Source organism: Oreochromis aureus, linkage group 22 (genome assembly GCF_013358895.1).
Source record: "Oreochromis aureus strain Israel breed Guangdong linkage group 22, ZZ_aureus, whole genome shotgun sequence".
In the NCBI taxonomy this organism is placed as follows: domain Eukaryota; kingdom Metazoa; phylum Chordata; class Actinopteri; order Cichliformes; family Cichlidae; genus Oreochromis; species Oreochromis aureus.
The window spans coordinates 20116640-20132767 of record NC_052962.1 but is presented as its reverse complement, the minus strand read 5'-3'; the positions used below and the strand labels follow the sequence as shown (position 1 = coordinate 20132767).

At 41.6% G+C, this 16128-nt stretch overlaps 1 protein-coding gene across 1 annotated transcript in view; it reads right to left on the bottom strand.

The window, feature by feature from the left end:
• Window positions 1–16128, bottom strand: part of atxn1a (ataxin 1a) — a 97334-nt gene that overhangs the window by 76579 nt on the left and 4627 nt on the right. The gene's annotated exons all lie outside the window — the stretch shown is intronic.

Here is a 16128-nt window from a genome sequence, read left to right as displayed (position 1 = left end):
AGCTGAGTTAAATATGAACGGGGACAGCAAACAGCATTAATGCTACAGGCGCGCTCTCGAGCAGTAATCTGACAGTCAGGCAGACAACACGTATAATGGCCGGATTACGGACTTTCTACCACAGGAGAGCAAAGCGGATCCAAACTGTTGCTGCTCGAGCAGGTTTCAAGAGACCTCATTCAACACCTTGACACAAGCGTTTAGTCTCACTCGCCCCCACACTTTCATTCCTGTCAGAATGTGCTGAATGACGCGTCAACCTCTACTCTTTTTCTTGTCTGTCATGCTTTTAGCCGTGCCAAGAGAGCCGTTTCTTCTTGAAGTTATAATTGCTTGTACAAGCCAAAGTTAAAGTTCACTGGTTGAGGACAGAAACTACGCTACGATCGGAGCAAAAGTTGGGGTGGCATCTTCCAGAAAAGTGAAAAGCGCTGTGAAAACAAGATGAACCCACTCAAACATTTAGAGCTAAACCTCAAATTTCTCTTCATCTATCAGCTTTAAAGGCTATTTTTATTTTTTATTAATACATTTTTTTTAAACATGTACTGAAGGAAGCATCCTTCCTCCAGCAGGAGACCAATGAAGGTCACATGAGGCAGTAACAGGGCTTTCACCCAGAAGCCTAGGGCTCAACGCCTGCATGGGACATTTATTTTCTCTTATTTGAGGAAATATCTTTCAAATAGAGTTCATCTGAGGAAATAAGCACAAATTATGTCTTTTTGCAATAGGGTGCTAATAACAAGGGCCTGAAGATGCAATTTGAAATTGGTTCAGTGCTGAATTAGACCTACCTGGATACCTGGATCGGTTCATCTCTTGGGTCAGGTGCCTTTTGTAATGCTTCAATCATTCATAGGTTAGTGTTAAGTGGCTTAACCTTCTGAAAGCCTCGAAAACTGCTGCTCAAGACCACTTAAAAAAATATAAAAGTCTGGCTCCTAGGAAACATAATATAAATGAATTAGAGGTGTCTAATTGTACAGGAACTGAATTTATAAAAGACAAAGCTGCAAAAAATGATGAGGAAAATTAGTCTGGCGTAAGGCATCTTATGTAATTGCTCCATCTAAAGAAAAAAAAACATGTACCACGGGATACTCGTGCAAAACAACATTACATACACTTTATTTGCATGTTTGCTTGAGAGTTGAATAGAAAGTGGGTCAAACACAGCTGCTGACAAGAACAGCTATTGGCTGAGAGATAAAGTTTGAGGAGAAAAACATACATATCTTATTATGAAGGCCTGCAGGCAGTATTAAATCTTTTAATTTAACAACTGCTTTGTTCTTGTTTGAAACTATTTTGTATGCTGACTAACTTTAAGTTGTTTTTGAAAAAAGAAAAAAAAAGATTCATCCTTACAAATGACTGAAAATCTCAGTTTTTGCTTTGGACATAAGGCAGACCTGACGTGCACACCAGAAGTGTGTGCACGTGGCACGCCCTCAGGGTAGTGCTGACACTGTGCGGACACTGACACAGAAGAAAAAACAAAAACACCGACAGTGTCAAAGCAAAGTTTAACCAAAGAAAACACATCAAAAATAATTGTGCACATATTAGGCGTTATCTGTCCTGCGCCAAATACTTTACCATCCCTCTTTTGACACTGTGATCAACTTTAAGAAGATAATAGTTATTATGGGGTTCGCAGCGTGACCTTAGGAAGTCACCAGCATACGTCAGGAAGCACTACGCCTGTGGCAGGTTCCTGCTGGCAGCACAGGTGCTCATACGCTCACCTAACACACACTGAACACACACACACATACACACATGCTGATGCACAGACATTTGGCCGGGACACTGCAGATACATCCTCCTAGCCTCACTGATAAGCCTAACCACACACAAAAAGATGCACACACATACAAAGTACAGGTGCTCACACTGCCCCACCAGCTGTCCCTGACCAAGTGACCAAGACAGAGAGGACAAAGGAACAGAGAGACTACAAGAAAGAGAACTGAGCAGATGCCAACACTGACAGGTGTGTGTACTATATGTGTGTGTGAGAGATGTGTGAGTGAGCGCGTGCATGCGTGCGTGACAGGTCATGGCTCGCTTCCAACATGCTGCACTGCCCTTAACTAGGGATGCACCGATACCGATACTGGTATCGGGTATCGGGGCCGATACTGTAAAATGTGTGCGTACTCGTACTCGTAAAAGTTAACCGATACCATGAACCGATACTAATGTAGCCCGGATGGGAATTTGGGAGTGGATACTCATAATTCCCATGGACTTAAACGCCACGGTAACATAAGGTGTTCACAGTTGATGTTATGTGATGTAACTCTACCCTGAATATAATTTGCCCTGTAATATGTCGCAAGGTAAATACAGGTAATTAGAGCAATCAAACTGTTATGTTAATCATAAAAGTATTATTTTATGGTATGTAACTCTGAAGGGAGTTAAAATATTTTTCAGAGTTCTAATTTTCTGGAGGCCTGTGAAGGTAGCATAAAACGGGACCTTGCATGGGGAGATGCACGAGGTTAGCTGAACCAAAGTGAGAGACTCGGCTAGTTTTACTGAGGTTAACCAGCACAAAAGAGTGTGTGACTAGAAAGCTGACCGTGTGAGAGCTTCACAACAGAGTGTGGGTGAAGTGACTTTTTGTTTCAACGGTCGCACCACCGTGGAAAACTGTGTTTCCAGCTACGACCGCCGAGGCTAAAGGCTAGCCCGGACTGCTTGGCTTCGCCAAGGAGGCAGCCGCTATGGACTGTCGGAGAGCTGGACAGTGACTCGCTAACGCGCTGTAGCAGAGACAGCATCGGGTCCGCAGGGAGTGGATTTAGTGTGGGACTGGTGCACGGCGACCTACCGATCAGCTGAACTGTAAGTCAGACTTTTGTGCTCTTACTGGGGAGAAGAGGATTTAACTCCATCGTCCGGCGTGAGCAACAAACAGGCCTGCAACAAGTGTGAATGTGAGTGTGTGTGGGGCCCATGTGTGAATATTGTATGTTTAGTGGAGTTATATAACGTGTTTTGGAGTGTATATTAGTGAGTCACTTACCAAAAGGTGATAACATAAGTTGGGTTGTTTAATATAATTTCAAAGGGAATTATGTCATTTATACAGTGTATTTCATTTGGTTAAGGAATTGGAATATCATTTGAGTTTAAAAAAGGGATGTGTTGTACAGTATTTGTCTCTGCCCTTACGTTCAGTAAACGTTTCGTTTGTGTTAAAGAGTTGTCTGGGGTCGTTTCTTTACTACTGGTTAAGTTTAACGTGTGTGGTAGAAGTATCGGATTTTGTACTCGGTATCGGCAAGTACTCAGATCCAAGTATCGGTATCGGATCGGTTTGAAAAAATTGGTATCGTTGCATCCCTACCCTTAACCCAAATAAGGTCCAGTTATCTTTGTTTAACCTTGACTGCAAGTGACGTGTGTATTTTTAGCATGCATTATGTGCGTCCACACCTGCAAAATCATCAAAAACACAGGCCCGGGGAAAAGCCATAAAAAAACCACACTCCCTCCTTTAGGAGCTTAAATATGGAAGTCGACATCAACAGTAATGTGACATTTCAAGTCAGCGCAGTTGCTTCTTGAGGCTTTATGTCACTGTTGAGTTATGTTTGTCTTGTGACACATCATAAAGGACTGCTCCCGCTCACTCCTACAACAGAGCGACAGTCAATTATATAACCAAGGTGAAAGGGTCAGAGTACCTAACCCTGTCAGGGCCACACCCTGCTGCCTCTTAGCATTCCACAGTGAGACAATGCGTCAATACTTGGATGTCCAGTGCTGCTCTCCAGGCTCCAGGGGCTTAGCTCAAACGTGCCTTAGTGTGAAATCTCCTCAGCCCTTCAGTTACACACTGGAGAAAACTGTAATAGTAGCAATTAATCAAATTTGAATACATGAATTTTTTTGTTTTCTTTAGTTTTCTTAATCCCATGGAGAGTACCTTACAGGATGAAGGTGGACAAACGTTTGGTTTAAAGTCCAACATGTTCTTGTAAATTAACTGCATAGTGCCAGGTCCTTAATTCCTCTTTCACTGTGTGCACTTTTCTGGAACAGGAACTTATGGATCAAATACTTCCACAGAGTGAGGACTAAATACGGCACTATTTTTAAAAGAGGTCATCTATCAAAATAGTGTATGGCCTTTTGCTATCAATTCATATATCACAAATACTTCACAGGCAAGAGAGGCATGTAGGAGGTTGTAGCCCAGCTACAGACAGCATTATATTGTGGTCTTGTAAAGTATAACAGTACAGTTGCTTGTGGCAGCTTGTTACACTGGGCGTTAGTCACAGGGATGGGCACCATGGGGCTACAAACTGCTACAAGGTCATGCTGAGATTACATAGTTGGAGGGGCCAAAAATTTAATGTGCACTCACTCAAACGCACACACCCCTTAGGGATTTGTATTTAGCTGTTAATGGCCCCAGTTAAATAAGGAAGGAAGCGCTTTAGAAAATATATAAATGGTGAATTTTCTTATCACATCTCTGTTTTGCATGTTTTTTGTTTTTAAGTACGAAGGCGTGGGCTTGTTAGGACATCCTTAACATTTACAGTATTTCTGTAGCTACTGTATTTAGCTGTATTCTGTCAGTACTTTTAGAGTGCATTAAAATCTCAACAAATAAAACAGTGAATCACTGCCGGCACTGCAGCCCGAAAGTTTAAATGAGGGCAGGTTTTAGTAGTGACTGCTTCTGCCTTTCTGTGCAGAAAAAAATGCATGCATTAGAAAAAATAAATACACACACACACACACACACACACACACACACACACACAGACAGAGTCGTCTGAGGTCAGGGAATTCTAAGTGCATTCCCCCTTGACACATACTGTACCTGTCTTTCACACACACACCACGAGTGCCGTACAAACACAGAGACAGAGACGCACACACACACACAATTACTCAGAGGAGCGCCCCGAGTGTCTATACATGATTAAAAGACTGAAAGTGGGGCAGGCGCACAGTTCTTCTTCTCTGTGAAATTACTGCAGTTCCTTTTAGCCCACCTCAGCACGCACACACACACAGCCACTCAAATGCACACAGACTTAGATCCAGCCCTGTGTCCGATATGTGTGCATAGATACAAGCACAAGATAACAGGTCCATAAGTTGGCTTAATAATTGAGTGATACCTGCCATGAAGGAGAGTACAGGAGCCAACCACTTACTTGTGCTGGCAGAACAAAAAATGACTGAAATGCTGTTTACCTGGTGCTTTGCATAATTATGCTATAACAGCACATCCAGAACACCCCAAATATTAAAAATAAAGCGCCGTATTGCTTCAGTGGGTGTCCACTAACTGCTGAAAGATACCCTCATGTCTCACTTCTGTGAATGTGATATGTGATATATGTCAGCTCTTAATGTAAAATAGCTGATTATGAATTCAAACTGCTTTTGCCATGTAGTACTGCATATTTTAAGAGCAGCTTACCCTGAGCTTTTTACGCGAGCACAAATTAAAGGATCAATTTAAAGGATTAAGAATATCCAGGGGGGATTGAAAGGCATCATTACAATAAATTCTGCGGTCATAATGCTCGCCTTGCTATAGAATTGCAAAATGCTTCTATCTGAGATATTACTTCGAAAATAGCACAGTTTTTGGGGGTTTTTTGCTTCTTTTTTTGTTTTGCTTGGTTTTTTTTCCCCTTCTTGCTTCTATCACTATGATATTCTGTGCAAGACCAGAATTTCTTAAACCTTTCACTGCACCTCCAGTGTTAAAAGATGATCTGGTCCATTGATTTGTGATCTTGGAACTTTTCACAGAAAAGTTGCAGATCTGCAAATACTGGAACCACTAAAAATAGCTCTCAGGGAATTCAGATGCCAGTTACCTCTTGCAGGAATCTGAACAGCAAACACATCTGTTCAAAGGACAGATGTTTTACAGATTGCATTATTACAGAGATGCTTAATTTTCTGTATTTCATGTTAAATAAATATATGTTTGCTTTACATGTTTGTTTTTTCGTTAAACAATCAATTCCAAATGTCAGTTATTACAATTACCATTCATTTATTTTGGAGCAGCACAATTCATTTACCTTCAGCAGCCTTTGCGCAGCACCTAAAACAAACCTTTGCGATCCTTAATTAAACTACAGGTAGTCAGACACAGACGTGCGCTATTTTTGGCAGATCCACCTCATTCTGAGTCACGCACAAATGTTGGAAATCTGTCATGAATCATTCTACTTTGGAACAAAAAAAACTAAAATGGCTTTCAGTTACATGTCTGTACAAAAGGTGCCAAAGACATACTGTGGTATGTGGTATACTGTAGATATACTGTGAATTTAACATTCAAATTTGCATGATTTCCCAAATGCTAAGTTCCACATTAGAGACTAACAAGAATAAAAGAAATCATGAGAAACGCATCAGGGTTTCTTGTTTATCAGCTTTACAGAGAAAAATGCCTTAGAGAAGCGTCATACTTCACAGTTTATCCCAAAATGATGTATTGAACATATGCTTTCAAGTTTGAAGCAATTGATCTGGGCTATGCTTGGTAGAGGTATAATGCCAGTTACAAATCTCTCAACATGTGCACACCGTGCACCAATTTTGACAGAAAATACACAAACTGATCCGAGGCTTTTTCCATCTTGTGGGGCTTACAAACAGAAACCCATTTAAATGAGTGCAGGACACAAGCTTACTACTTTTACGAGGCATTATGAAACTGTGCCTCAGTTTTAGAAGATTAGAAGTAAACAACAACAATAAAACCCTACAAATCTCTTTTCCAAAGCTGGAGCAGAAGGGACCGAGTAGTATTACTATTGGTCGACTCCGATCATGTGCTGCACTTGGCAAACGCACTTAGGGCCGAGAAAGACCTGTGCAAAAAGTTCAAACAGAAACCTGCAAATCCAGCAGCTTCTTAGCAGCCTTGTGCAATTTTTCTGAGAATTAGATCATAGGCTGGGAGAGGGGACTGGATTTTTCTGTGTTGTGATTTTGGGAAATGAAAGTACACTTTTGAAACATGAACCTTTTGAAGTTGTGGATGTGTCCAGTTTTACATTGATCACTCAGGAACTGTTGATGCAACATCACTTCCAAGAGAAACTGATAAAATACAGATAGCCTTTGGGTCATACTGATAAGGCCTGGACTTGCAGGTCAGCAGATAGGAAGTCAAACATACTCATACTGGCACTTTGTGTTAAAACACACATTCAAGCACATATGCTGCACAGTTAGAAGGATTGATAATGCTCACATTGTGCAGAATAGCATACACATAACATATAAAAGCTGCATTAAATTTTCTAAATAAGACTACTGGCACAGAGCAGGATATTGAAAGTACTTCAGTCTTTTCTTAAGTATCCCTAATCTGTATTTCTCTAACTATCAATATATTGACATTACCAAGACAACACACTATAAACAAGCCACGAGCACGAGCAACCATGGTGCAAGACAGCTGACTCATATTTTAACCTCCTCGAACCTTAAATATCGAGCTCAGCTCCTCAAAACAAACACCCACCTTGACACGAGATTTTCTCACGTCTTGCCATTTAAAACAATACCTATGAATAAGTGCCACATCATACAATGTGTGGAATACAAACCAAATGCGGTGCAAAGAGGAGAGAACCTATTAGTAAACTGAATCATGGGAAGATGAAACAAGCACTTACAGCCCTGTTTATAGTATCTCATAAGAATCATGATAAGCACTGACAAGGTTAAATCCGACCATTGCTGTTTAATTTGCTTTACAGGAACTCAACCAACAAGGTATCTGCAGATGTTAGCTGCTGCTCAGTGAATAGTTGTGATTCAGGGTCGCCCTGTTCAAGAGCAAATATCACAGAGCTCGGGTCTATCTGAGCAAATAAACTTAGCAGTGTGTGCATCAATGTTGCTGCTGGGTTTCCATCAGGAGGCCAGGAAACCTTTTGCCCTCTTCCTGCTTTGTTTCATATCCACAAGACCTTGTGAAGTTTCCAGCTGGTTTTATCTCGGTTTTTCAACAAGTTCAAGAAATAGAAAAGCTTTGGACGTCTACATAAAGTCTCCTTAAATGGCTCTCCTGCATGTTTAAGCCAAACTACCACACCAAAGCACATTAAACGAAACAGCCTCCAATTTATTTATTACAGCCAGGGCGGCTCAGCTAAGTCGCAAACTGAGTAATATCGTCATTAACCTGTTACTTTCTGTTCAGCACCTTTACACATTCAACTGGCTAATCTTGTATGGTTGTGTAACATTTATGATGCTTTAGCGTGACACCATGTGTTGCGCACTGCAAGCCGCTTTACAACCCAACTCCACTCCAGCTTCTCCTTTCATGCTGTTTGTGATTTACTTTCTTAACCTTGCTGTAGCCATTCAAACAACACAGCTAATAGGAATTTGTCTCAGTGTGCTCACATATAACCACAAAACCACAAGACACACCCAACAACACACAATACAACACAACACAATATGAATACAAAAAGTACATCTAACAGATCGAGCCTATCCCTGTTGGGAGAAGACTGAACAGGTGATGTGTTAGGTGGAAGGGGTCAGAAACAATCCTGCTAGCCTTTCCGATGGCATAGTATGAAGCTATGGAAGGCAGATCGCAACCAATGATCTCAGAGGCTCTACATGCAACTTTTATAAGCTTATTGTTTGGCTTGATTGGTTGTGCTACGATACCAAAAGTAAGCATGCTTACTCTGTAAGCATTTGTCATAGCACAGAGCCACATAGCCATTATTACGCACACATGTTGTTTACACTACGGATGTACCGACTGATTGGGTGAATCACATATTGTTCTGATCCCAGCTCGAAAAGTGGATCGGTGATCTAAAGCGAATTCATTTCAGTTCTATGTTGTTTACTACACCACGCACTTGCAGTGTTTAAGTACTGTGCATTTCACCACACAGTGTAGTTAACATACCAGTCGTGTCCACGCAGTTATCTGCTGTGATGAACCAGTCCGTCTGTTTCTGCGCTATGACGGCGTCTCTTTCATATTTGTCTGCGTTTACACTCACGCACTGAGCTGCTTTACCTCAGGTACTTTCACAACATCTTATCTCTAAAGCATGCCATTGTTGTCTCTGTTTATCATAACGAGAGCTGAAAAGACTGAACGGCAACTCGAGACGATGATGTCTGCAACAGTTACGCCCTTTCCTGAAATAGCTGTTATGACAGGTGTATTTTGTTCAAGATCAATGTCTTGAAACAACATGCATTTTGCATGCTTTAACTCCACCCTTGACCCAAATGGACACACGGATTCTCCGCCCTCTCTCTCTCCACACCATTTCTCTTGCTTTAGGTAAGAGTGTAAATGGTAGCCATAAAATGCCTCTTAAAAGGTGTATGCTACCTCAGTGCTCTCACCCCCCACCCTTTCAACAGTTAGGTAGCGTGCCCTGTCAGGTTGCAAATGCACTCAGCTTCATCTCAAGCAGCCCTGCTAGAGATGCTGTGGGGGCAAATAGCTAGAAGAGCTAATGGCACATCATGTAGCATTAAACCGAGCTGACTAGGCGCTGGTTTCCAAAACCAAAGCACTGGAGAGGAGGGGGAGAGAGAGCATCTTTTTCCCCTCGAAAAGGCTGTTCCAGAATTTTGAGGCTAAATGAAGGGGAAAGGTCTAAGGGGAGAAGAGAAGGGGAGCTGCACAGTTAAGTTAGTGGTGAATGCTACACATCTGACAGGCAGGCGTGGTAGGCACCCATATACAATCTACCAAATCTTCAGTCAGAAATATTATTTCTGAATTTTCAAAACACACAGTAAAATTAATATAATAGAGCTCTAACAGATTGTTTTAACAGTGCTGCCCTGCTGTGGCCTTAACGGTCCATGCTATCAGAGGAAAATAGCAGAGAGCACAGAAGCAGTGTCAACAGCAGACAATGAAAGCTAAGCCCAGTCAATTTATTTCCAAGGCTCTTAATTACTGTTATGATCTTATAGCTCTTCACAACGCCTACATTACTAAATGGAAACAATATCACAGCTTAGACCTATGACTAAAACAAGTTAACATTTGCAGAAAAGCCTCAACATGAAGAAGCCCTCGACCTAGATACTTCTAAAGGGATCCACCTGCCAGACTTTGGTTGAAGCCATTTGAACTGTGGTTTAGTTACTCTAGTAGACTGTCAGACCGCTAACCAACAGGCCAGGGCCGGAAAATCATATCTGGAGCAACACACCACTTAAGTGGGGATTCCCACCTTAAATGGTTCCCAAAGAGAAGGGAAGCGTTTATGGGGGGTGGGGGATCAGGCCAGGTTCTAGGCGTCTATGTTAGGGTGGGCAGCTAGAAATAACATGTGGGTCAGAGACGAAGACTGAAGGTTAGAGCAGGCGAATAGTAACTCGCAGGTTCCTAGTCTGCAGTCTCACAGAGAAAGGGAGAGAGAGCACGCCAGGTGTCGTCCAGATTGGATGTCAGTCCATCTCTGCAGTGCTTCTGACCGGTTGTTCTGCACCGATGGAAGCACTGAGCTGAACATTAACTGCTCTCTGTAACTGTGTGCAGAAACCTCCAGCACTAGATTTGCCTGAATCAATTAAATTATGCGCAATACCTGCAACATTACGCTGAAATTCAAGCCCTGTAGACATACTGCATACAGTACACGGGTATTTTTAAATACTGCACATGTATGCATGCATTACCAGATGTAAGAGAGTTCCCGTAAGAGGGAAGTTACAAAGTTCCCTTAAGAGCAGTCAAGGTTAGGGAATGTACAAAAACAGAAAAGTTATTTTGGTCTGATGAGGATGCCTAGTAATTTCCCATTAGGGAAACTTTCTTCTTCTACCACAGGTATTTCCCTTGGGCAAGTCCCTGCGGATAGGTGTGTACGCTGGCTATAGCACAGTATCCGTGCACAAATTTTCAACTAATATGCTGATATTGAGCTGCATGTAAAGTTGTTAATGTCTGATCTCAATAAGAGTTAGATTATTCATGGCCATCCCGTATGTGTTGTTTCTTACTCTGTGTCCATGACGGCCTTACTGCATATTAGCATGAGTGCAAGCACGGCTACTCGAAACAATATCTATACCCATAGCAGGTATGAGACTGGGCCCCGTTAGTCTGAGCTCTCTGGCAGCTAATATTAGATGATAGTGTCAGAGAACTGGACCTGGCCTGGCCACAGTGAAACCTTACATTGACCTCATTTATCTGTGTCATAGCTCATCGGCTGGCCTGCCACACAGTCACCCACTGTTGAACACACTCACGAAAACATGAGACTGAGCTGCAGCATCCACAAAAACATTCTAACACACAAATGCCTGACTAAATACACACAAATATACAGCTATAAAACTGAAGACACAAAAATAATAGAAAGCAGAGTCGAGGAGCAGGCATATTTTAGGCCACATTATACTAAATTACAACTTTCTGATTATTCTTTTGTCTTATTTTGACATTTTTTGTTCCCACATTTTGATTTATTGTGACCACAAGATGCAATTTATTCTCATTTCTGTTTTCCCATTTTGGTTACGTTGTGCACACACAATAATAAGAGCAGTCGGACAGCCCAGGCAGTCTCCGTTTTACTTTGTTGGAAAGGTATTCACAAATTTAAGCTCCCCAAATCAATAACTCATGAGCAAATTGTTGGTAAAACACGGGCGGCTCCTCTTTGTAGCCACAGCACGGCGAATAACAAGCTGCAACTTCATTTTCAACAAGAGGAGGCGTCTCTCCACGTGCACCCAGCTGACCATCTACAACACTGATACTAGAAATACTACAAAAATTATAAACAACTTCACTCCTTCACAGTCGTGTCAGAAAAATTTCTTCACACATGAACGGTCTCCTGTTCTACTAGCTATTTCTTTCCTCCATATGGCAGCTCCCAGACTCCGCACACATCTACACATAATATATACAGTTTTTGTTTTTCTCAACTCACGGAATTATTTCTAAACTTGAGAACAAAGATCGCATTATCTTGTAAAACACCATTCCAATCAAATCAATAATAGAAGCGTGACGCTATTAAAAAAAAAAGCATAGAAGAGAAAACTGTTATAGACGGTAAAACAGCAGGAAGAAAATGAATTCTCTTTATTGTACAGAAATGAATTCCTATAATTGTCTTGCACCATACTTGTGTCAACTCTCATCACCCAGTAATGCATACAATACAGTGACTTTCATCAAGCAAGAACTGCGGGCCACTGGTTTACAGTGCCAACCAAATTTATTAGACCACCACCCAATGCAATCTTTATACCACAGCTGCACTAAATTAACAGTACTGATCATTATCAAAATAATATTTTATCACATTTTTTTTATAAAAATTATATTTTTATGGTAAAACTATCAAGATTTTCAAATTTACTGTTATACAAACAAAAAAAAATCTGAAAAAATTGTGGGGTTTGGGGTTTATTTTTAATGAAGATGGCAAATTACAGTCATTTACTTGCATTCCTCAATAGAGGGTGGCTGTAGCTCAGCACATAGAGCACATAGATTGTCTACTGATTGGAACGGCGGTAGTTTGAGTCCCACAAGTGTCTCTCCGATGGATTCATTCAAGTGTGAATTCATGTTAGATAGAAAGCACTTAGTTAAAAAAAAAAAAAAAAAATTCTGGGGTGAAATTACCACAAAATTAGTGTTTGGATGTCCTGCTTCTCAGTCCAGTGTCCCAGCTCAAATGTGGGTACGAAAATGTAATTCATTCTTTTTAAATTTGCGTTTTCTTGTTTTTATGACAGGTGGTGTAATAAATTTGTCAAGTGCTGCTCAACTTTGTGAAAATATTTTCTAGTCTAGGCCGCTGAAAGAGAATAACAAACTAAAAAGAAAAGACACTTTCTCCAAAGAGGTCCTGAAACTGTAATTGGGAATGGACTCGTGGGGATCGCGGGCAGGCAAGTATCATCCTGGATCGCTCCGGAGGAGTGTTTTAGCACACCTCCCTGACTGTCACAGCCAAATGACCCTGTTCCAATGTCATGAGCTTACTACATAGCTAAAGGAAAGGCCAGAAATAATAGCCAGCGAGTCAGTCAGTCAGACATGTACCCTGAAAGCTTGTCAGAAAGCTAGCCTGCAGCCAAGTATCAAGCCAAACGTCCAGCCAGATGAGGCTGACCCAAAGCCAGCCATCCAGTATAAAGGTGAACTAGCCAAGCCGCAGCTACCAGCCAGACAGGGAGCCAGCTGGACAGACATACAGATAGACAGAGAAATGCAGCACTGCATCCAGCAACTTGCTCTATTCGAACCACACCACAGATTTGTCAGAGGAAATAGTTTCAGTGTTGCAGACACTGTTTTAAATACTGCTTGTGGTTTAGTTGCACAGGCTTGTCTCGACCTGTCATCAAGTGTTTGCCCATCTATGGCCCAGGCCATATGCTTAACCATGATTTTTTGTTACTACATACCGGTGCAATGTCAAAAAGGATAGAGAGAGCATCTAGCCCTTATTTGAATTCTCGTCTTTACTCCACATGCCACGTCATGGACCATCAATGAAATGACAGGCAGCATAGTTTTCTGGTGCATTGCACTGACCCTGGCCTTACAAGGAGTAAACAGTAGTAATGGAAAGCAATGTTTTGCCAAGAATAACACTGGTGAAGGGTGGGTTTTGGTATTCCAGGGATTGTTTCTATCACTGGCCATTTTCCTGTTATTGAATTCCTCTCACTCAATGCATATCCTTCTGGCTCAGACTTAAGTCATTGTTGATACCCACACACCCACTTTGCAACTGAGGACATGGGGCTTTGCTCTCACCCACTGAGGTAAATCCAGCAAAAATAGAGGTGCACGTAGAGTCACTTTAACTGGAATGCACAATTCAAACAAGTTAGCGTGATGTAATGGACTCTCTGCATGTCCGGACACCTTCATTTCCAGCTTGGTCTACAGTTTGTTAAACTTTATGGTTTAATTTGCAAATGGGAAATTACAAAACGAGGGCCTCATACTAGACTGGTTTACATGACATAACTGAATGTATGAATACAAAAAGTGACTTGCAAGAAAGGGTATAATGTCCTTTGTAATTGAAAAGATGAAAGGAAGAATTTGAATGGCATGGTCCAATTCGGTTTATCCAGCTGTCTGGGATGACTAATAAAGCTAAACATGACCTGATGTAATCAATTATAGCACAAGTAACAGTGTATTTTGATTAATTAATGTAGTACTGCCCCATAAATCAGCTCCAATAAAGTCAGAATGAGCACAAGAATTCATTAGTTGTTAACCTTGTGCCATAACCTTCACCCAAACAGTATTTGTGAATGTAATGTTTGAATAATAGAACTCATTACATTTGTGGTCCAATGAATGTACATGACCCCAATTCCTAGCATTCTCTCTATCTATCTGGCTGTGTCCCAGGTTGTCAGCTTATCCCTGTCCCGAGCCTGAAGCTCTGCTGGGGAAAAGAAGAGTCTGCAGGAGCTGTCTGCCTGCCAGTCAGCGTCAACTCCCCTCTGTAATCCTCTACTGCCTTTGATAAGGAAGAGAAGAGAAGAGAAGAGAAGAGAAGAGAAGAGAAGAGAAGAGAAGAAAAGAGAAGAAAAGAGAAGAGAAGAGATTTTGTAGTTTGGAGATGAGTGGAAATATTTTTTTGAAATAAGCAAATTAACAATTTTAGCAACAAAACCAGATTTCAATGATCCCACCAAATGTTTTGCGGCTCTTTCAAGCCTCATCTTAAAGAGACACTCCTCTGTTACGCCCTATATAAAACCAATAACACGTACACATTCCCTACTAATAGCTGAGCCGTTACCTGTTTGGTTCTCCTTCATTTATTTTAGCATTCAAAAGGCCCACGACTAAAACGTTTCGTTCCTTCTTGGAAAAGAGATAACAAGCGGGAGCATGGTGAATGAACTACTGCATGTTCACCTGCCTTTCATTTATAGTTCAGAGGATCTTACTGGTTTACAGACTCAAATTCGTACCCTGCGTGCTCGTCATTTACCTATTATTCTGTTTATTTAGACACCCTGGAGTTTAGGCTATTTCAATCTTTTACACTGTTTTCCTGGCAAACAGACAACCCTATATCATGTCAGCGCCACTGGCAGCCATTACAGAGCGAAAGCCAGCACACAGCCAAAGTAAGTCCCAAAGCCAGCTTCCCTGTTTCACATGGTTATTGAGCCATACAGCAGCTTATCGACCCGACAGCGTAACACAAGTTTGTAGGATGGCTTTAGTCCTCTCTCCCTCTATTTATCTTCCTCTGTCTGTCTCGTTCGCTCATTCGGGCACTGGGACTATCTTGGTCATTCAGAAGATTGGTATTGATTAGCCACTTCAAAATAAAGACGGTAAGCACAGAAACAAGGTCACAAAGGCTCTAATGTCTGAGCACACACACACAAGGATCAACCAATGCTGCAAAGTGGCAAACAAGAGCAATCCCTTCTGAGGTCCTCTAATGTCGTGATAGCTGTGCATTAATAAACTAAATTATGATCGGGACAATACTGGCAAATAGCGCAAGCAAACAGTGGCATGTTTTTTACTCTTCCTGCAGATTCAAGGGCACAAACGACAGATTAAGGAACACAGGACTGTACACTAGTCAATAAAAGAAACATGATAACACATGGTGAAGTGTTCTGACACAAGGAAACGTTCATTGATCCCCTTAATGGCAGCATACTGTACGTGAATGTGTCCTTTATGTCGAGTGCGTGCATGTGTACTCGCCGCACTCGTGAATAGAGGAGGATAAAAGGAAAAGCTGAAAAGGTCTGAGCACACCGCACAGTTCAACAAGACAGCTCGATCGCTTGATCTGCCCCCATCCCCACCCACTGCTCTCTACCTTTTTAAAACCATTTTTCTCACACACTTTTTTTGTTGGTCCCCCTCATAGCTCACCTCACTGGCTTTTGGTCATTCTTTTCCGGCTCACCTCGTTCGATCCCACACTTCGGAGCTTTTTTTTTTATTATACCCCTGCATTTCTGAACAACACTGCTTCCTTTCTGTCAAGCTCTCGGGTAGCTTTTAGCAGAAAAGGAGAAAACCACGGATTAACTCGCAACGGCGGTCTGGTGTGCATGCGGCACCGTTTTCAT